The following is a 24,581-nucleotide window of genomic DNA, read 5'->3' as shown; positions in this document are numbered from 1 at the left end:
TATTGTCGCTCCTTTGCATGCCTTGAGTAAGAAGAATGCTCCTTTTGTTTGAGGATCTTTGCAATCCACCTCTTTTGATGAGCTCAAATCTTTGCTTACTCATGCTCTGATTATTTCTTTGCCCAACTTTGAGAAAACTTTTGAGGTTTATTGTGATGCAAGTGGTACCGGAATTGGTGGAGTTTTGATGCAAGAAAAACGAGCCATTGCATATTTTAGTGAAAAACTCTCCGGTGCTCAACTTAACTATCCCATATATGACAAAGAATTGTATGCTTTAGTACGTATGCTACATGTTTGGGAACATTATCTTACACCTCATGAGTTTGTCATCCATACCGATCATGAAACGCTTAAGTACTTAAAAGGTCAAACTAAGTTGAACAAGCATCATGGCAAATGGAGTGAATTTATTGAATCTTTCCCTATGTGATCAAGTACATTAAGGGTAAGGAAAATGTAGTTGCGGATGCACTTTCACGCATATGCAAGCTTGTCACTAAGCTTGAGTTGAATGCTATTGAATTTGAGCACATAAAAGACTTGTATGCTAATGATCCATATTTTGCTACTCCTTATGCTGAATGTTTGACGCATACATCTTGGGATCAATATTACCTCAAGGATGATTATCTTATGAGAGCTAACAAACTATGCATTCCCGAGTCTTCTCTTCGCTTGCTCCTTTTGCAAGAGGCTCATGGAGGCGGACTCATGGGACACTTTGGACGCGACAAGACATTCGCCGCCCTCTCCAAGAACTACTTTTTGCCCAAGATGTTCCACGACGTCTAACGCTTCACCAACCGATGCTCTACATGTCACAAAGCTAAGTCTAAAGCTCAATCACATGGTCTTTACATGCCTCTTCCTATTCCTTATCAACGTTGGGAAGACATTAGCATGGATTTTGTACTTGGTTTGCCTAGAACTCAAAATGGAAAGGATTCCGTTTATGTTGTTGTGGACCAATTTTCTATGATGGCACATTTCATTCCTTGCAACAAGATAGACGATGCTTCACACATTGCAAATCTCTTTTGTAGAGAAATGTTGCGACTCCATGGAGTACCAAAGACAATCGTCTCCGATCGTGACGTCAAGTACTTGAGTTACTTTTGGAAGACCCTATGCACCAAGCTCGGAATCAAGCTCTTGTTCTCATCCGCATACCATCCTCAAACCGACGGCCAAACGGAGGTGATGAACCGGACACTCTCCACTCTACTTCGCGTGTTGATCAAGAATAACATCAAGGAGTGGGAAGCATGTCTACCCATCGCCGAGTACGCCTACAACCGTGCAAGACATTCGACTACCGGCAAGTCCCCCTTCGAGGTCGTCTATGGCTTCAACCCGTTGTCACCATTGGACATTCTACCTCTTCCTCTACAAGAGCGCGCCAACATGGATGCGAGTGCACGGGCAAGCTACATCAAGAAGATGCATGAGGATACAAGGCACACCATCGAGCGCCAAGTACAATGACTAGTGACCAAGCTCAACGTCAACAAGCAACCCATGATGTTCAAAATTGGCGATCTCGTGTGGCTACACCTTCGCAAGGACCGCTTCCCCAATGTGAGCGACATCCTCAACGTCAAGGACCTCACGCCATACCATGGAGACGAAGCTTTTGATCCGAGGTCGGATCTCTCCCAAGGGGGGGGAGATGATGCGGAGCATCCCTCTCTCATCCCCATGGACGTACCTACATCTCCCTCAACACCACTTGGACCCATGACAAGAGCTAAATCAAAGGATTTTGAAGATAAGGTGAACTCACTCCTCTCCGAACTCCCTCTCTCTACTCACGAGACTTGGCTACCACCTCATACGGACACTCTGTGTGTGATCAGGTACTTGGAGGAGAGCCACGGGATAGCTACACCCAATGGCCAAGGTGGCAAGGACACCAAGCATTAACATGAAGAAGAAGGGCTACTTGGGAAGCTATAGGCACCGGACGACCGGCCGGGCCCGGACGTCCGACCCCTGAAGGTTGCTACAGCCGAGAGAAGGAACGCCAGCCAAAGCTCCAGGCAACGGACGACCGGCCCAGACCGGACGTTCGATGACTCCCAGGCCCCGGACGACCAACGCCCTCCGGACGACCGATAACTGGGCACCCATGAGGAAATTAACGGAAGACTGAAGCCACCGGACAACCGGATGACCAACAGCTGAGCCGAATCTACGGAAGTCAGACGATCTATGGACGTCCGGACCGCCCTGAAGCTCCGCACGACTGACGTCCTCCGGACGTCCGACGCCTGAAAGACCGCAGCCTCGGGCTGATGCCCTTGTACCCCTTCACTTTGACCCCCATTTGCACTACGACTATAAATAGGTCTCTCCCACCTCCTGGCTAGGGTCAGCATTGTGATAGCTCATTTTGACATAGAGCATAGCTCATCCATACCGGATCTACTCCACATGAGGGACCGTGCCTCTTCGGAAATGATCCATTCGGATTCAAGGCCTCCATCAGGAGAAGACAATCAAGACCTCCTCATGAAGAATGGTTACTCTTGTATCGTCCGTTGTTGACTTTGTATCTCGTGTTATTCATGCCTCGATGATCTAAACCTTGTGTGATTGATCTCTTGATGGTTGAGTGTTTCTCTCGTTCTTCCCCGTGATTTCCTCATGTTTTTCCGCGCGTTCTTTGTGTTTCCCCATAGGATCCACTCCAAACGTGAAAGATCGGCCCCATAGGGTTCCGACCTACATCATGTCTCCTAAGGTGTTTCGGCTACTTAGGGACAACAACTTCAACTCCAACACGTGTATAGCCCATCATTCCACTTCCGCATTGAAAAGTGCAAAACCACCACCGCTCTCCGCTACCACCATTTTGACATTTGCCTTTGGAGATTTTGAGCTTGCGGTTTTATCGTTTCCTAGGGTGTCTCGGCTAACTAGGAACAAGTCGACATCGGCAACACCGCCTCTCATCATCACCAAGGACGGTAACCTCGACGACACCATTGTACATTCCCCTTGCAATTGCATTGATAACCTCTAGCCCATTTATAGAGGCAAAGATGCCCCGTCTTTCGATGAGATGATGGATATCGCTTTGGTGGAAGTCGACTTTGACAATTCGACTACAAACGTGCAAGGACGTCGCGCCTTAGCAATCACTAAACCAACTCTGAGAGGTTATTGACCACGCCGGAGGACGATCAACCTGACCACGAGGGTCTGTTTCCTACGAGCAAACAAAGAACAAGCAAGAAACTGAGATTGCAATCTGGATATTGCAAATATAAGATGAAAGCTTTATTGATCAAGGTGGGGTTCTGTGACACCTTGGTCTGGTCACTGAACACAAACGAAGTACACGAAGTTGCAGCTATGGTGAACATTTAATCTAAATAAAACCCAAGGGAAAAGCTACTAGATGGATCTACTTATATAGGAGCAAGGGGTGGCAGCCAAGGAGGTGGGAGAACGTCCCAGGGCAGCCTAAAACCAACCCTAGGTCGTACAAGGCTCATGGGTCCAAGTGGAGGTGATGCAACACCTTTGGACTTGTAGTTTGACTCGGATTCTGGTGCAACATCAGTTTGTTTCGTCCATAATTCAATGCTCCGGATGAATTTGAAGGTGAATCCAATTATGTTGGAAAGTGCACCAAATCTACTTCCAACTAAAAAACAATCACCCAATTCGGAGTCCGTATGAAAGAGTTATTGGCGTTTTGAGTCAGGTATGTCTGTGCAGTCCGAATCTGAATCCAGAACGTGAGAGACTTGGACTCTATCTTCTCTTGGCACAAAAGTGACGTGAGAGGAGTTTTTGAACATCACATAAACTTCTTTTTCCCCTTATCTTCATATGTGGATTGAACAAATGTCTCATACACCTACAATTAGACATGGCACAAAAGTCTGTGACGTATTTTTGTCCTGGATGACATAAATAAATTATTGCATAGTTTGCATTAGAAATCACCTCAGAAATATATATGTATGCAATATGTTTGGTCGTATCCAAGGTAGTAATGTCCTCATCACCCATTTTGCGTTACTTGCCTATCGAGACTAGCCATTTGAGTATTGCAGGCAACGTTACTTGTGCACATTAATGATCATATTTCCCATAGCATACATACCATCTCATCGTGGTGCATATATTGGTATTATAGCTTGTGTCACAAGTTTGTTCCCGCATATACACAATTGCTATCTTGGTTTGTGCATTGTGCAAAAGTGGCCATACAAAAAAAAGAGAGAAAGAATAAGCTTCTAAGCAAAAGAAAGAGAGCAAAGTAGCTTGTAAGCAAGTGCCATAGCATCATACCACATTGCATATAAGATTGTCATATCCGATCTTCTTAGATCATCTTGATAGAAACACCGGAATCCATAAATACATAGCATACTTGGGATAGAAAGTTTATCCATTCGCATCTTATAGGTTGTGCACAAGTGTCGTATCCGCCTATTGAGCAATCGTGCTAGCGTCTCTCTTGAGTTGTGCAACACGAGCGTTTTCCGTGGATTCCACATTTTGTGCTCATTCCTTGGTTGCACGACCCCATTTATCTATCTGTGTGTGTGTTTCCATGTGCTGCATATTTCTATTGCTCTACTGGTTTCACTTGTGAATTTGTGAATCTCTTTCAACATTATTGACTCTTGCTAACATTTTGCATCAATTTTTTGTGCCTCTATCCTCACCGAGCTCCGCCATAAGCCTTACTTGATAGGTGTGAGTGAACAAGTCTGCTACCAATTCCACTATTCTTTCATGTCACATTGAGTTAAACGGGATACATCCTCAACTTTCGGAAAAGGTAACTTGTTATTGTTTATCTCATTTCCTACTCACGTTTGCTCGATTGTTGTGATGGATAGGCAAGGCATTTAAACTTCGGTCTACAACAACAACGACTAGTTCGATGCCACGAAAAACAACTCCGACGCCAAGATGCAAGCTCAAATGGAGGAGATCAAAGCCATCATCAAATCCTCCATGCAATCTTCCTCACCTTCGAGAAGACACTCAAGAGTACATGCTTCCGAGCTACCATCTCCGGCAAGATCACATCGGCATCGACACCATCACCAACAAGAACTTGAAGGTCAAGACCTCAACACCAACAACCACTCAACAACTTCACCATCTCCCTTGGCATCCTCGCCAAGCGACTTCAAGGCATCTTCGCCTACGGACATACGACATCTTCGCCAACAAGAACCTCAAGGCTACGCTCAAGAGAAGCTCCCCAAGCTCAAGTCCGTGACTTCCACGAGCTACTACGACCTCGACATCGACCACGCGATTCCTTTATATGGGACTTAAGAACCCGAGGAGTATCTCGAGTGGGAGAGCTTGATGGACAACTACCTCAAGCTACATCAAGTTTGTCCCGAAGATCAAGTGAACACCTGTCAACTTGTGACCTTGACTATTGGTCACTGAAAGGTAAGTATTTTTCATATGCGACCTTTTTGTGACCAAAAACAGAAGGTCAAAAGCTGGCGGTCGTAAACTGAAATTAACAACCTTCTCTGTGAGAAGGTCGTAGACGTTTACGACCAAAACAGAAGGTCGTTGAACCCATGACCTTTTGTTTTGGCCACTGGCTATCTACACAGGCCATGCTGGATCTGGCGTGGCAATCTGACGTGGCAAAATTGTGACCAATTTAGAAGGTCGTTGATAATATTCAGCCCAGTCCAATTTGACGTTTTACATGGGTCGAGCCCAACAATTCGGCTTTTTTAGAATATTTTTTCCCTATTAATTTGGTCGACTACATGGGCCAAGCCCACATTTTAGCCTTTTTATTTCTGGGCAATGGCCTCTTATAATGCATTTCTTATTAGTTTTGTCCTACCAGAAAATTTTTGTTTGGGCCATGGCCTTTTCACCCGAGACCACGTTTGTACCACCTTGGTATGTGTCATGGCCAATTCAGGCCCGGTACTATCATGGCAATTGAGTAATTTTCATAATCTGGCATTAGAGCAACATGTACACAGGGAATACAAAATTTCATCACATAGGGATACAATGTCTACATAATTTGCCTTATCTCACTACTACATAACATTGTTGATGCGGAGCATCCTTCGATCATCCCCATGGACACTACTTCGACTACACAAGCTCCAAGTGGACCCATGACAAGAGCTGGAGCACGTGCCATCCAATCCGAGGTTAACTCTCTCCTTGTTGAACTTCCCTTTGACCCACTTGAGACATGGCTACTACCTCAAACGGAGCTCTTTGTGTGCTTAGGTACCAAGGAACCAACCTAGGAGAAGCAACGGTACAAGATGGACGTCGATAGCAAGAGGAGAAGCTTCCCAGCCTGGAACGAGCGGTACTACCGCTCACGACAAGCGGTACTGCCACTGAACCCAGCCAAGCGGCACTACCGCTCTACATCCACCCTCCTACCACCGAACCCGACAAACTCATGTGATCGAACGGCTCCAAAGCAGCACTACCGCCCCGTCAAAGCGGTACTACCGCTAAAGCTTTGCGAGCGGTACTACCGCCCTGCCTGTGTGCAGCGTATCCGGGGCGAGGTCCATGTACTCGTTTCACCCCTCTTTTACCCCTTCAAAGGCTTAGACTATAAATAGACCTTCCCCTCATCCTTTCTAGGGTTAGCGTTGTGATAGCTCATCTTGAGATAGAGCATATCTCATCCCTACCGGATCTACTCCACGTGAGGGAGCGTGCCTCCTCAGAGAAGATTCATTCGGATTCAAGGCCTCCATCCGGAGAAGACAATCAAGACCTCCTCACTGAGAAGAACGGTTACTCTTGTATCTTTCCTTTTTTTATTTTGAATCTTGTGCTACCTTATGTTTTCGGTGATCTAGCCCTTGTGTGATCAATTACTTGTCGGTTGAGTGTCTCTCTCGTTTCTCCCCGTGATTTCCCTTGTGTTCTTCCATGCGTTCTTTGTGTTTCCCCATAGGATCCACTCCAAACTTGAAAGATCGACTCCATAGGGTTCCTCCCTACATCATCTTGGTATCATGAGCCACGCTGATCACGTTCTTGGAGCCCCTACCCTTTGTTTTCTTGCTTGATTTTGTTGATTTCGTCCTAAATCCGAAAATCCCCACCAAAAATAGCCCCCAATTTTTTTTGTGATTTGTTGGTTTGATAATGTTTTGTTGATTGTGATCCATGGATTTGCTTGGTTTCGAGTGGATCTAGCATCTCCCCAAGTTTCCCCACCTTCCATCCACGAAATTCGTCAAATTTTGCCACCAAAATCATCCATTTCCACCCTAAAATCGCGCCCCGATTCGATCTGCAAAGAATCCCAACACGAGCGGTACTACCACCCCTCCAAGTGGTACTACCACTGAGTACCACAAGCGGTACTACCGCCCTCCCAAACGGTACTACCGTCCCGCCCGGTTTCAGCGTTCCGAGTTTCACCGTTTTGCCCTTAACTTCCACATCCGGAGTCTGATTTTCGCGTTCTTTAGCTCGTTGAGAAGCTATTGCCATCCCCCATCCATATAGATAGGTTCCAACACCGTTTGACTCGATCAAATTTTCCAAAATTTGGAAAGTTTGCCTAGGCCCTCCACCATATCATCCGCATATCCACCATAGCCTTCTCCAACCTAACCCATTCCATTCCCCGTAGCATTGGTGGTTGCTTGAGTAGCGATTGGAGTCTCCTAAGGTGTTTCGGCTACTTAGGGACAATTGCTTCTTCATCAACCACCACCACCACTTCCACATAGACGTTCCCACCATACATTTCCACCATCCAAACTTAACCCAATTTCGTTTGAGCTTGTTTGAGTTGTGGCTTGTGTCTCCTAAGGTGTTTCGGCTACTTAGGGACCATTGCTTCAACTCCGACACCATGTATAGCCCATCACTCCACTTCCGCATGGCCAAATGCAAACCACCACTGCATTCCTCTACCACTATTTGACATTTTTCTTTGAGATTTTGGGTTGTGGTTCACGTGTCCTATTGTGTTTCGGCTATATAGGTATGGTTCAATGTCAACACCACCAACGCTCATCTCCATCGACTACTCATCATCGCCAAGGACGGTAACCTCGATGACATCTTTGTCATATCTCACAATTGCATTGATAACCATCATAGCCCATCTTTTGCGTTGCTTACCGATCGAGACTAGCCATTGAGTATTGCCGGCAACGTGACTTGTGCACATTAGTGATAATACCCTCCATAATTATACATACTATATCATCTCTTGTATCACAAAGTTGTCATCGCATACAAAATTGCTATCTTGGTTCGTGAAGTTTTGCATAAGAAAAAAGCTCAAAAGAGAAAGAGCCAAACAAGCTTTTAAGCAAACAAGAAAGATAAGAAAAGAGCTTATAAGCAAGAACCATAGCATCATACTACATTAAGATTGTCATATCCGATCATCTTGGATCATATCACCGAAATACCATACATATAGCATACATGGGATAGAGATCGTTGCATTTTTTCCTAGTAGGTTGTGCACAAGCTCCATATCCGTCTATTGTGCAATCGTGCTAGGGTCTCTCTAGTATTGTGCAACAAGAGCATTTTCGTGGATTCCACATTTTGGCTCACTTTTGGTTTGCACAATCCCACTTATCTATTTGCGTGTGTGTTTCCGTGTACCACTACTTGCTTGGTCTACTTGTTGCATTTGCGAATTTGCGAATCTTTTTCAACATATTTGAGTCAAACTAACAATTGCATCAAATTTTGTGCCACCATCCTAACCAAGCTCCACCATAAGCTTTTACTTGTGTAGGTGTGAGAACCGACAAGGATTGGTACCAATAGTGCTATTTCATTGTCCGCATTCGAATGAACTTGTTTCATTGTCAACATCGGTCAAGGTACATTGGTATAAGTTCTTCTCCTTCTACCACTCACATTTTTGCTTGAAATGATGGATAGGCCGAGTACTTCTACAAACCCACTCTTCATCGAGCAACACGACGACATGTCATTGATACGTCCATTTTGCATCATGCTTTTATATCAATATTTAATGCATTATGGGCTATTATTACACTTTATATCTCAATACTTATGGCTATTCTCTCTTATTTTACAAGGTTTACCATGAAGAGGGGGAATGGCGGCAGCTGGTATTCTGGCTGGAAAAGGAGCAAACGTTGGAAACCTATTCTGCACAGCTCCAAAAGTCCTGAAACTCCACGAAACTTATCACAAAACTATCTATCACCTACAGTTTCAGTGCTTGCAGAGAAAATCTTACTGAAAACCGCTTATCATTTCCTTCTGCTCCTCGTTGGGTTCAACACTCTTACTTATCGAAAGGACTATGATTGATCCCCTACACTTGTGGGTCATCAAGACTCTTTTCTGGCGCCGTTGCCAGGGAGTGTAGCGCTTTTGGTGAGTGGAACTTGGTAAGGAAACATTTATATAGTGTGCTGAAATTTTCTATTACTTGTCTCTATGGAAACTAATCCTTTGAGGGGCTTGTTTGGGGTATCTTCACCCCAACCAGAAGAGCAAAGAGTTGCGCCTCAACCTACTGAACTTCATGAAAATATTTACTTTGAGATTCCTTCGGGTATGATAGAGAAACTGCGAGCTAATCCATTTATAGGAGATGGAACATTGCATCCCAATTTACACCTTATCTTTGTGGATGAAGTTTGTGGATTATTTAAGCTTGTAGGTATTCCCGATGATGTTGTCAAAAGGAAGGTCTTCCCTTTATCTTTGAAGGGAGATGCATTGACATGGTATAGGCTATGTGATGATACGACATCTTGGAATTATAAGCGATTGAAGTTGGAATTTCACCAGAAGTTCTATCCTATGCATCTTGTTCATCGTGATCGTAATTACATATATAATTTTTGGCCTCGCGAAGGAGAAAGCATCTCTCAAGCTTGGGGGAGGCTTAATTCAATGTTATATTCATGCCCCAATCATGAGCTCTATCGGGAAATGATTATTTAGAATTTTTATGCTCGGCTTTCTCTTGATAATCGCAACCTGCTCGATACTTCATGTGCTGGTTCTTATATGCTGAAGACTATTGATTTCAAATGGGACTTATTGGAAAGAATTAAATGCAACACTGAAGATTGGGGTTCCGATGATGGTAAGGACTCAGGTATGACACCTAAGTTCGATTGTGTTAAATCTTTTATGGATACCGATGCTTTCCGTGGATTTAGCTCTAAGTATGGACTTGACTCTGAGATAGGAGCTTCTTTCTATGAATCTTTTGCTACTCACGTTGATCTCCCTAAAGAGAAGTGGTTTAAATATAATCCTCCTGTTGAAGTGAAAGTATTTGCACCTATTACAGTCGAAGAAAAGACTATTACCTATAGTGATCCTATTGTTCCTACTGCTTATGTTGAAAAACCTCCTTTTCCTGTAGGATAAAGGATCATGCTAAAGCTTCTACTGTTGTTCGTAAGAGTAATACTATGACTTATACACTTCCTGAGCAAATTAATGTTGAACCTAGTATTTCTATGGTTAAATATCTCTTGGATGAGGATTTAGATGGGCATGTTATTTCTTTCTGTGGTGAGACTGCCAATATTGCTAGACCTGATACTAAGACACGTAGACCTGCCGTAGGCATGCCTGTTATTTCTGTTAAAATAGGCGATCATTGTTATCATGGCTTATGTGATATGGGTGCTAGTGCTAGTGCAATACCTTATACTTTATATCAAGAAATTATGCATGACATTGCACCCATTGAATTAGAAGACATTGATGTCACTATTAAGCTTGCTAATAGGGATACCATTAAACCCTTTGGGATTGTTAGACATGTTGAAGTTTTGTGTGGGAAGGTTAAATACCCTGCTGGTTTTCTTGTTCTTGGTTCCCCACAAGATGATTTTTGTCCCATTATTTTTGGTAGACCCGTCTTGAATACAGCTAGTGCCAAGATTAATTGTGAAAAGAATACTGTCACCGTTGGCATAGATGGTATGTCTCATGAGTTTAATTTTGCTAAGTTTAGTAGACAACCTCGTGATAGGGAACCACCTAGCAAGGATGACATTATTGGTCTTGCTTCCATTGCTGTTCCTCCAACTGATCCGTTGGAACAATATTTGCTAGACCATGAAAACGATATGTTTATGAAGGAAAGGGAGGAAATAGATGAAGTGTTCCTTAAACAGGAACCTGTGCTGAAACATAACCTTCCCGTTGAAATTCTTGGGGATCCCCCTCCACCCAAGGGTGATCCTGTGTTTGAACTCAAACCATTACCTGATAATCTTAAGTATGCTTATCTTTATGAAAAAGAAATATATCCTGTAATTATTAGTGCTAGCCTTTCAGAGAAAGAAGAAGAAAGATTATTGAAAACTCGGAAGAAGCACCGAGCAACTACTAGATATACTCTAGATGATCTTAAGGGCGTTAGTCCCATATTATGCCAACACAAAATTATAGTGGAGAAAGATGCCAAACCAGTTAGAGATCCTCAAAGACGATTAAAGCCCAAAATCAAGGAAGTGGTAAGAAAGGAGATACTAAAGCTCCTTGAGGCAGGTATTATTTATCCCATTGCTGATAGTGAATGGGTAAGCCTTGTCCATTGTGTTCCTAAAAAGGGAGGTATTACCGTTATTCCTAATGATAAAGATGAATTGATCCCGCAAAGAATTATTACAGGTTATAGGATGGTAATTGATTTCGTAAGTTAAATAAATCTACTAAGAAAGATCATTACCCTTTACCTTTTATTGATCAAATGCTAGAAATACTATCCAAACACACACATTTCTGCTTTCTAGACGGTTATTCTGGCTTCTCTCAAATACCTGTGTCAGCAAAGGATCAATCTAAAACTACTTTTACTTGCCCTTTTGGTACTTTTGTTATAGACGTCTGCCTTTTGGTTTATGTAATGCACCTGCTACCTTTCAAAGATGCATGATGGCTATATTCTCTGATTTTTGTGAAAAGATTTTTGAGGTATTCATGGATGACTTCTCCGTCTATGGATCCTCTTTTGATGATTGTTTGAGCAACCTTGATCGAGTTTTGTAGAGATGCGAAGACACTAGTCTCGTCTTGAATTGAGAAAAGTGTCACTTTATGGTTAATGAAGGCATTGTCTTGGGGCACAAGATCTCCGAGAGAGGTATTGAAGTTGATAAAGACAAAGTTGATGCTATTGAAAAGATGCCATGTCCCAATGACATAAAAGGTATAAGAAGTTTCCTTGGTCACGCCGGTTTTTATAGGAGGTTCATTAAGGACTTTTCTAAAATCTCTAGGCCTCTGACTAATTTATTGCAAAAATATATTCCTTTTGTCTTTGATGATGATTGTGTAGAAGCATTTGAAGTACTTCAGAAATCTTTGATCATTACACCTATTGTTCAGCCGCCTGATTGGAATTTACCTTTTGAAATTATGTGCGATGCTAGTGATTATGATGTAGGTGCTGTTCTAGGGCAAAGAGTCGATAAGAAATTGAATGTTATCCAGTATGCTAGTAAGACTCTTGATACTGCCCAGAGAAATTATGCTACTACTGAAAAAGAGTTCTTAGCAGTTGTCTTTGCATGTGATAAGTTTAGACCTTATATTGTTGATTCCAAAGTTACTATTCACACTGATCATGCTACTATTAAATATCTTATGGAAAAGAAAGATGCTAAGCCTAGACTCATTAGATGGGTTCTCTTGCTCCAAGAATTTGACTTGCATATTATTGATAGAAAGGGAGCTGAGAACCCCATTGCAGATAACTTGTCTAGATTAGAGAATGTTCTTGATGACCCACTGCCTGTTAATGATAGCTTTCCTGATGAACAATTAGCGATCGTCAATGCTTCTCGTACTGCTCCTTGGTATGCTGATTATGCTAATTACATTGTTGCTAAATTTATAGCGCCTAGTTTCACATACCAGCAAAAGAAAAAGTTCTTTTATGATTTAAGACGTTACTTCTGGGATGATCCACACCTTTATAAAGAAGGAGTAGATGGTGTTATTAGACGTTGTGTGCTTGAGCATGAACAGGAACAAATTCTACGTAAGTGTCACTCTGAATCTTATGAAGGACACCACGCTGGAGATAGAATTGCACACAAGGTACTACAATCTGGTTTTTATTGGCCTACTCTCTTCAAAGATGCTCGTAAGTTTGTCTTATCTTGTGATGAATGTCAAAGAATAGGTAATATTAGTAGGCATCAAGAAATGCCTATGAATTATTCTCTTGTTATTGAACCGTTTGATGTTTGGGGCTTTGATTATATGGGACCTTTTCCTACCTCTAATGGTTATACACATATTTTAGTTGCTGTTGATTACGTTACTAAGTGGATAGAAGCTATTCCAACTAGTAGTGCTGATCATAACACTTCTATTAAAATGCTTAAAGAAGTTATTTTTCCGAGGTTTGGAGTCCCTAGATATCTTATGACTGATGGTGATTCACATTTTATTCATGGTGCTCTCCGTAAGATGCTTGCTAAGTATGATGTCAATCATAGAATAGCATCTCCTTATCATCCGCAGTCTAGTGCTCAAGTAGAGTTGAGCAATAGAGAGCTCAAATTAATTTTGCAAAAGACTATGAATAGATCAAGAAAGAATTGGTCCAAAAAACTTGATGATGCATTATGGGCCTATAGAACTGCATACAAAAATCCTATGGGTATGTCTCCATATAAGATGGTTTATGGAAAATCGTGTCATTTACCTCTTGAACTTGAACATAAGGCATATTGGGATATTAAAGAGCTCAATTATGATTTCAAACTTGCCGGTGAGAAGAGGTTGTTTGATATTAGCTCACTTGATGAATGGAGAACCCAAGCCTACGAGAATGCCAAGCTTTTCAAAGAAAAAGTCAAACGCTGGCATGATAAGAGGATACAAAAGCGTGAGTTTAACGTAGGAGATTATGTGTTATTATTCAACTCTCGTTTAAGATTTTTTGCAGGAAAACTTCTCTCAAAATGGGAAGGTCCCTACATTATCGAGGAGGTCTATCGTTCTGGTGCTATAAAAATCAAGAACTTCGAAGGCACAAGTCCAAGGGTGGTAAACGGTCAAAGAATTAAACACTATATTTTAGGTAATCCTATCAATGTTGAAACTAATATTATTGAAACCGTAACCCCTGAGGAATACATAAGGGACACTTTCCAGAATGTTCCAGACTCCGAAAAGGTATAGGTATGTGGTACGGTAAGTAAACCGACTCCAAAACAACTCCAATGGCAATTTTTATCAGTTTTGGAATATTTAAGAATTTTAGGAAGAATGAAGTAGTCCAAAAGGGACACGAGACCCCACGAGAGTGGAGGGCGCCCCCCCTATAGGGCGCGCCCCCCTGTCTCGTGGGCACCTCGTGTGTCTCCCGGACTCTGTTTTCTTGCACGTTACGTATTTTGGTCGGTAAAAATTCATTATATATACTCCCGAAGGTTTTGACCACCGTATCATGCAAATATCCTCTGTTTTCGTTTTGAGCTGTTCCTGTTGCAGAATAAAGCAAGATGTCTTCTCAGGAGTCAGTTGGGGAGAGTCGGGTGTCTCACCCAACGCCAGGTCCCAGAGCAAATAGCAATGCCTATCACTTTCAACCGTCAACGGAGGATGAGATGGATGATGATTTGAAAAGGATAGATGCCATGGGAAAGGATCAAGAAGTTACCTCTCGTCTCCGAGCAGAATTCACTATGGGGGAACTACCTAGCCTGGCTGTCACTACTTCAGTCACTCTTTCCAACTCTAGATTTCTTTCTGATGAAAATATGAAAAAGAGTTTCACTTGTTCTCCAGAAGCTATGCAGCATCCTTGGGTAAAAGGAGCTTTGGCCGTTACGGGCAAGCTCCGTAAAGAAATTATGGACCTCAAACAACAAGTCAATAAGCTCGAGGAGGAGAACCGTATCCCGAAGGGCATTATCGCCCAGAAGATCATAACACCAACCATGAAGAAGGAGAAATAATCACATGGGTATGGGCACTCCCCTTGGCAACTGCCAAGCTTGGGGGAGGTGCCCCGATATCGTATCACCATCACACTCCTATCTTTTCCGCTTTATTTAGTTCGATCCTTTTAGTAGTATCTTGATCTACTAGTTCGAAGTTTTGATATCAAGTAGTTTTGAGTTTTGCATTGTGATCTCTTCTTGTAATCGAGTCCGTGAGTTATCTATAATAAATATTTGTGTTGAGTCAACGGCTTTGCTATGTTGCTATGATTTTGAGAAAGTAGAAAGAATAAAAGAGTTCATATTGATCTTATGGATAGTGATAACTTCACATATAGAAAGTATGAGGCATAAAAATTGTTGAGAGTTGATGAACGTAGTTTTGGTCATCGTTGCAATTAATAGGAAGTGATAAGGAAAGAGGGGTTCACATATAAATATATTATCTTGGACAACCTTTTATAATTGGGAGCACTAATTAAGTATGACATGCTAAAAAGAGTAGACGTTGGACAAGGAAGACAACGTAATGGTTCATGTTTTCCGACATCTCAGCTAAAGTATATTTTCATTGACCTTCCAAACATGTTGAGGTTGACTTTCCCCCTCATGCTATCCAAATTCCTTGCACCAAGTAGAGATACTACTTGTGCTTCCAAATATCCTTAAACCCAGTTTTGCCATGAGAGCCCACCATACCTACCTATGGATTGAGTAAGATCCTTCAAGTAAGTTGTCATGTTGCAAGCAATAAAAAATTGCTATCTAAATATGTATGACTTATTAGTGCAGAGAAAATAAGCTTTGTACGAACTTGTTGTGGAAGTAATAAAAGCGACTGACTGCATAATAAAGGTCCACATACAAGGGGCAATATAAAGTGACGTTCTTTTGCATTAAGATTTTGTGCATAAACCCTGAACGCACATGACAACCTCTGCTTCCCTCTGCGAAGGGCCTATCTTTTACTTTATGTTTTTACTTTATGCTTGAGTCAAGGTGATCCTCACCTTTCCCTTTTTTGTTTTATCCTTTGGAAAGCTCCTCGTGTTTGAAAGATCATGATATATATATCCAATTGGATGTAAGTTAGCATGGGATATTATTGTTGACATCACCCAAAGGTGAATACGTTGGGAGGCAACACAATAAGCCTCTGTCTTTCTCAGTGTCCAGCTGAAACTCTATAACCACAAGTACTGCGTGAGTGTTAGCAATTGTAGAAGACTACGAGATAGTTGAGTATGTGAGCTTGCTGAAAAGCTCTATTGTTTACTCTTTTTGATGTTACGATAAATTGCAATTGCTTCAATGACTGAGATTATAGTTTGTTGGTTCCCAATGAAGTTTTTGAACCATACTTGACATTGTGAATTGATTGTCACTTAAGCATAAGAAATCATATGACAAAATCTATATATGTTGTTATTATTAGAATGATCATGATGCCCTCATGTATGTATTTTATTTTTATTGACACCTCTATCTCTAAACATGTGGACATATTTTTCGATTTCGGCTTCCGCTTGAGGACAGGCGAAGTCTAAGCTTGGGGGAGTTGATACGTCCATTTTGCATCATGCTTTTATATAAATATTTATTGCATTATGGGCTGTTATTACACTTTATATCTCAATACTTATGGCTATTATCTCTTATTTTACAAGGTTTACCATGAAGAGGGGGAATGCCGGCAGCTGGAATTATGGCTGGAAAAGGAGCAAATGTTGGAAACCTATTCTGCACAGCTCCAGAAGTCCTGAAACTCCATGAAACAACTTTTTGGAATTAATATGAATTTCTTAGCTAAAGAAATACGCCAGGGGGCCCACACCCTGTCCAGGAGACAGGGGGGTGCAGCCCCCCTATAGGGCGCGCCCCTATCTCCTGGGCCCCCTGGTGGGCCTCCGACGTCCATCTTCTGCTATATCATCGCTTTTACCCTGAAAAAAATCGTGGGCAAGCTTAAGGGACGAAACTCTGCCGCCACGAGGCGGAACCTTGGCGGAATCAATCTAGGGCTCCGGAAGAGCTGTTCTGTGAGGGACACTTCCCTCCGGGAGGGGGAAATCATCACCAACGAAATCACCAACGATCCTCTAATCGGGAGGGGGTCAATCTCCATCAACATCTTCACTAGAACCATCTCCTCTCAAAACCATAGTTCATCTCTTGTATCCAATCTTGCATCAAAACAATAAATTGGTACCTGTGGGTTGCTAGTAGTGTTGATTACTCCTTGTAGTTGATGCTAATTGGTTTACTTGGTGGAAGATCATATGTTCAGATCCTTTATGCATATTATTACTCCTTTGATTATGAACATGAATATGGTTTGTGAGTAGTTACGTTTGTTCCTGAGGACATGGGTGAAGTCTTGCTATTAGTAGTCATGTGAATTTGGTATTCGTTTGATATTTTGATGAGATGTATGTTGTCTTTTCCTCTAGTGGTGTTATGTGAAAGTCGACTACATGACACTTCACCTTAATACTTCTTTTGTAGTTGCAGACGCTTGCAATAGGGGTTAATAATAAGTGGGATGCTTGTCCAAGTTAGGGCAGTACCCAAGTACCGGTCCACCCACATATCAAATTATCAAAGTACCGAACGCGAATCATATGAACATGATGAAAACTAGCTTGACGATAATTCCCATGTGTCCTCGGGAGCTCCTTTCTCATCATTAGAAATTGTCCAGGCTTATCCTTTTCTACATAAAGGATTGGACCACCTTGCTGCACTTTATTTACTTTGTTTACTTGTTTCTCGTTACCATTTATCTTATCACAAAACTATCTATCACCTACAATTTCAGTGCTTGCAGAGAAAACCTTACTGAAAACCGCTTATCATTTCCTTCTGCTCCTCATTGGGTTCGACACTCTTACTTATCAAAAGGACTACGATTGATCCCCTACACTTGTGGGTCATCAGTTATCATACGTCACCAAGAGCCACCTCTTTGGTGCACAATGAGCGTTGCATCAAGAGCAACAAGCTATGAACGAACGCATCGACAACCTCACCACCGACTTGCAACTCTCCGAGCAACGTACCAAGGACTACTTCGACAACAAGCTCGACGCGCACAAGCAAGAGAATGATGCAAGGATGGACGAGATCCGCGCCTTGTTGGTGAACCGGCCTCCTTCTACTTCTTCAACTAAAGACGGAGCCACTCAAGTAGACACTCCGACGACTCCTTCTCAGGCTCAAGTACACCGTCATCGAACACTCTTCGACGAACCGCGTGTCAAGACCGTCATGCATCTCGCAACCCGCTACACGACAAGCATTCACAAGAGCAAGTCGATGATAAAGTCCCTCGTCCTCACTCAAACCAAGTTGCTTTTGCTCAAGCTCAAGAACGACAACGTCTTCGCCGCCAAGAGGAAGAACGAGCGCGTCTACACCAAGAGGAACAAGATGCCAAGGCTCAACATCTTCAACAACAACAACGAGAAGCGCAAGATCTTGAGGCGCAATGTGCCCTTCAAGAATCTAGTCAAGCCATCACAAACCGCAATCGCAAGCGGTGCAATCAAGAGGAAGCCCTTCGAGAAGAAATCCAAGAGAGGAACTACCAACCGCGCGTGCAACGTCAAGTTCCTCAAGCTCCTTCACAAGCTCGTCAAGCTCCACCTCAACCTCAAGTTCAACAAGAGCAAGTTCATCATGGACTTCCTCCATGCCAAGAGCAACATGAGGATGACTACCCTCCATGTCAAGGGTGTCATCATCACCATCACCAACAACAGAATGAAGAGCAACGATACGACAAGCTTAAATTCACCATGCCCAAGTTCAATTGAAGCAATGATCCGGAAGAGTACCTTTCATGGGCATTGAAGGTCGACAAAATCTTTCGTTTGCACAACTATGAGGAAGAGATGAAGATCGCTATGGCATCACTTGTGTTCCAAGACTATGTGCTCATATGGTGGGAACAAGTCCTTGAGCACCGACAAGCAAGAGGTGAACCTCCTATCACCACTTGGTCTCAAATGAAGGATGTCATGCGAGCATGTTTTATGCCCACATACTACAACCGCGATTTCTTCCAGAAGCTACAACTCCTCAAGCAAGGAACAAAGAGTGTTGAGGAATACTACAAGGAAATGGAGATAGCCATATTTCAAGCCAATGTCACGGAAGATGATGAGCAAACAATGGCACATTTCTTGAATGGACTCAATCATCCCATCAAGAAGATTTCCGACTTCCAACCCTACTCCAACCTCATTCAGCTCGTGCATCAGGCTACAAAAGCGGAACATCAAGTGCAAGATGACTTCAAGTACGCCAAGTACTCATCCAAGACATACGGCTTCTCCAACATCCAAGATTCAACAACTCCTTCTACCTCTACATCAACCAAGCCTTCTCCAAGCAACGATGACAAGTCAAGTTACAAGAAAACTTCGACAAGTTCAAGCCGTCTTCCTCCTACTACAAGCAACTTCAAGCCGCACGCTTCATCATCTACTCCGACCGATGAGACCGTCAAGACAAGGTCCTTCAAGTGTTTCACTTGCGGCGGCCGAGGATGCAAGATCAAATGGAGGAGATCAAAGCCCTCATCAAGTCCTACAAGCGATCTTCCTCACCTTCGAGAAGACACTCAAGAGTACATGCTTCCGAGATACCATCTCTGGCAAGATCACATCGACATCGACACCATCACCAACAAGAACGTGAAGGTCAAGACTTCAACACCAACAACCTCTCAACGACTTCACCATCTCCCTTGGCATCCTCGCCAAGCGACTTCAAGGCATCTTCGCCTACGGACATACGACATCTTTGCCAATAAGAACCTCAAGGCCACGCTCAAGAGAAGCTCCCCAAGCTCAAGTCCGCGACTTCCACGAGCTACTACGACCTCGACATCGACCACGCGATTCCTTTCTATGGGACTAAGAACCCGATGAGTATCTTGAGTGGGAGCGCTTGATGGACGACTACCTCAAGCTACATCAAGTTCGTCCCGAAGATCAAGTGAACACTACAAGAAATATGTCAACGTGTGACCTTGACTATTGGTCACTGAAAGGTCATTATTTTTCATTTGCGACCTTTTTGTGACCAAAAACAGAAGGTCAAAAGCTTGCGGTCGTAAACTGAAATTAACGACCTTCTCTGTGAGAAGGTCGTAGACGTTTACGACCAAAACAGAAGGTCGTTGAACCCATGACCTTTTGTTTTGGTCACTGGCTATCTGCCCAGGCCACGTCGGATCTGACGTGGCAATCTGACGTGGGAAAATTGTGACTAGTTTAGAAGGTCATTGATAAGATTCAGCCTAGTCCAATTCGACGTTTTACATGGGCCGAGCCCAACAATTTGGCTTTTTTAGAATATTTTTTCCCTATTAATTTGGTCGACTACATGGGCCAAGCCCACATTGTACCCTTTTTATTTCTGGGCAATGGCCTCTTATAATGCATTTCTTATTAGTTTTCGTCCTTCTAGAAAATTTTTGTTTGGGCCATGGCCTTTTCACCCCAGACCACGTTAGTACCACCTTGGTATGTGTCATGGCCAATCTGGCCCGGTACTATCGTGGCAATTGAGTAATTTTCATAATCTGGCATTAAAGCAACATGTACACAGGGAATACAAAATTTCATTACACAGGAATACAATGTCTACATAATTTGCCTGATCTCACTACTACATAACATTGTTGATGTGGAGCATCCTTCGATCATCCCCATGGACACTACTTCGACTACACAAGCTCCAAGTGGACCCATGACAAGAGCTCGAGCATGTGCCATCCAATCCGAGGTTAACTCTCTCCTTGTTGAACTTCCCTTTGACCCACTTGAGACATGGCTACTACCTCAAACAGAGATGCTTTGTGTGCTTAGGTACCAAGGAACCAACCTAGAAGAAGCTACGGTACAAGATGGACGTCGAGAGCAAGAGGAGAAGCTTCCCAGTCTGGACCGAGCGGTACTACCACCCACGACAAGCAGTACCGCCGCTGAACCCAGCCAAGCGGGACTACCGCTCTACATCCACCCTCCTACCGCCGAACCCAACAAACTCATGTGATCGAACGGCTCCAGAGCGGCACTACCGCCCCATCAAAGTGGTACTACCGCTGAAGCTCTGCAAGCGGTACTACCGCCCGAGGGTCCGGTACTACCGTCCTGCCTGTGTGCAACGTTTCTGGGCCGAGGCCCATGTACTCGTTTCACCCCTCTTTTACCCCTTCGAAGCCTTAGACTATAAATAGACCTTCCCCTTGTCATTTGTAGGGTTAGAGTTGTGATAGCTCATCATGAGATAGAGCATAGCTCATCCGTACTAGATCTACTCCATGTGAGGGACCGTGCCTCCTCAGAGAAGATCCATTCGGATTCAAGGCCTCCATCCGGAGAAGACAATCAAGAGCTCCTCACGGAGAAGAACGGTTATTCTTGTGCTACCTTATGTTTTCAGTGATCTAGCCCTTGTGTGATCAATTACTTGTCGGTTGAGTGTCTCTCTCGTTTCTCCCCGTGATTTCCCTTGTGTTCTTCCATGCATCCTTCGTGTTTCCCCGTAGGATCCACTCCAAACGTGAAAGATCGACTCCATAGGGTTCCGCCCTACATCAATTGTTCAACACGTAGGAGCACATCCGGTACTGTCCTAACAAATGTCTTCATTGCTCCCTATGATGAGCAAGCTCTCCAGGTGTGACAACTTGCCTTCCTACAAGAACAGAATATTACATGAATAGATCAATCGAGGAGGAAATAGTAAAACAGGCTAAAAGCATCACACATACAAATAATAACAACATACATTAATGTATAACATAATAAAAAATATCTATAACCAGGGCTATTTCTAGCCAACCTGTGTGCATGAATCATAATAGATCAAGCAAAAGACATATAACCATCAGCAAATAGCAAATATTAGTGAAAGGGGACAATCTCTAATACTCATCATTTTTGCAAAGTGAGCAAGAACGATGATATTTTCCTACACACACTTTCTGATTTTTCCTTAGTCCTATAGTGATCTGCTCACTCCAATTCTATCTACTCAACCCATTCACATGTAACATGGATAATCAACTATCCTCATCATTCGAAGCATCTAGTCAAATAAGGAATTGGAATGCAACATGGATAACTATGCCCTATGAAATAGTTCACATATCAAGAAACATCAATGTAAATAAGGAACTGGTATAGAACACCAACTCAATCACCTTCACAGCAATGAAATCATGGATAACTCTTCTATTTAATTGAAGTTCTCTAAGCTTCTTCTCCCATTGAAAGCAGTCTACAAAATAATTGAGAACAAGGTCAGCACCAAAATACTTCAAACCATATAATTTCTTACTAAGCTCATATACTGTTATTCAAAATAAAGATGTATTTTGCTGTAAGATTTTAACACTAGTACACAAGACATAAAAAGGTACCAGCAATCCTTAGTGATCTCTAGCAGCAGCACAAAATTTAAACATAGACAATGCATGCCATAGTAATAGTAGCACAAATAGAGAAATGCAAAAGGCACCTCATACTAGTATGGTGATCTTCGGCACAAATTTTAAGCTCTATTTCATGTAGATAACTTATTTGGTTTTAGTAAACAACATCATGCAGTATATATGAAGGGTTATTGGTTGCATAACAGCTAAACTAATCATCCATCTAGGGGGGATTACAACAGGTTCCTACAGTACACTAGATAGGCCAACATTTTAGACTACTAGTGCCTAGAAATCATATGCAACTCTATTTTTGCTCTAGTCCAGCAACAAGATCATAAAAGAAATTGTAAGTATCTAGTGCATTTGATATAATAAAGCAGCTCCCGAACAAACATAAGTTCTGTATCTTCACATCCCAATTGAGGAGATCTGTGGGATAACCTACCCTGAGGAGCTCGTCGTGGGATCGTCTCCATGGCCAGCCCCCTTCTTTCACAACACCAAATTGGCCTCTTCACGAACCTGCAAAAATAAATGCACACACACATCAGATTGGGGGAGACGAGAGGAGGAAGAAGAAGAGAAGAGGAGGAGGGATGTGTATGCAAGTGTATAAGCATCAAGCATGAGATACTTTTCAAATTACTATGAACATTCTTAGTTTCTTTGATTGAAGTAGGTGACTGGGGCTAGGTGTGTTGATGCGGAGGATCCCATGATCATCCCCATGGATGCATCTACATCCCCTACAACACCACTTGGACCTATGACTCGAGCACGTACAAGAGCTCTTGAAACCGAGGTGACATCACTCCTCTCACAACTCCCTTCCGATTCACATGAGGCATGGTTACTACCTCAAATGGAAATGCTATGCATACTCAGGTACCAAGGAGTTAACCATGGAGAAGCTATGAAGCAAGGCGAACCGGCAGCGGAAGACTTGCGTGAAGACGTAGAGGAAAAGCGCCAAGTCCCAAACTGGCCGGACGATCCGGACGGCGGCCCGGATGATCCGAACCTCGGCACGGACGATCCGGCTAACTCGCCCCGAAGACACCCGAAGCTCCCACCTGAAGCCGGATCATTCGGACCCTGCCCTGGACTCCCAGCCGGACATCCGGACCTACACCGCCACCAGCCGCGTCTCCAGCTCATCTGAGCCTCCACCCAGATCATCCGGCTCCACCCCCGGATCATCCGGCCAGCGCCTGCGCGTGCGTGTTGGGTTGAGCCATGTACCCCTTTGCCCCCCTAGCCTATATAGATGATTCCTACTCCTCACTTTGAGACTTAGCATTGTGATAGCTCATTTAGAGGTAGAGCTCTGCTCATCCGTACCGGGTCTACTCCACGTGAGGGATCGTGCCTCTTCAGAGAAGATCCATTCGGATTCAAGGCCTCCATCCGGAGAAGACAATCAAGACCTCCTCACGGAGAAGAACAGTTCCCTTTGTATCTTTCCCTTGTTGACTTTGTATCTCGTGCTACTCGTTCTTCGATGATCTAGACCTTGTGTGATCGATTACTTGTCGGTTGAGTGATTCTCTCGTTTCTCCCCGTGTTTTCCCTTGTATTTTCCGTGCGTTCTTCATGTTTCCCCGTGTTTCCCCATAGGATCCTCTCCAAACGTGAAAGATCGGCCCCTAGGGTTCCGCCCTACATCATCTTGGTATCATGAGCCACGTTGATCACGTTTTTGGAGCCCCTACCCCGTATTTTCTAGCTTGATTTTGTTGTTTTTGTCCTAAATCCAAAAATCCCCACCAAAAACAGCCCCAATTTTTTTTCTGATTTCTTGGTTTTGATGATGATTTGTTGATTTTGATCCATGGATTCAGTGTGTAACTTGTGGATCTTTCTTTTCCCCACTGTCGGTTTCAAAACCGGCGGATCTCGGGTAGGGGGTCCCGATCTGTGCATCTAAGGCTAATGGTAATAGGAGTCAAGGGAAACGATGTTTTACCCAGGTTCGGGCCCTCTTGATGGAGGTAAAACCCTACTTCCTGCTTGATTGATATTGATGATATGAGTGTTACAAGAGTTGATCTACCACAAGATCGTAGAGGATAAACCCTAGAAGCTAGCCTATGATGATTATGATTCTGTCTCTAGGGACTAGACCCTCCGGTTTATATAGACACCGGAGAGGGCTAGGGTTCACATGGAGTCGGTTACAAAGAAGGAAATATAATATC

The sequence above is a fragment of the Triticum dicoccoides genome, chromosome 3B (assembly GCF_002162155.2).
Source record: "Triticum dicoccoides isolate Atlit2015 ecotype Zavitan chromosome 3B, WEW_v2.0, whole genome shotgun sequence".
In the NCBI taxonomy this organism is placed as follows: Eukaryota; Viridiplantae; Streptophyta; class Magnoliopsida; order Poales; family Poaceae; genus Triticum; species Triticum dicoccoides.
Note: the sequence above shows the minus strand (reverse complement) of the source record.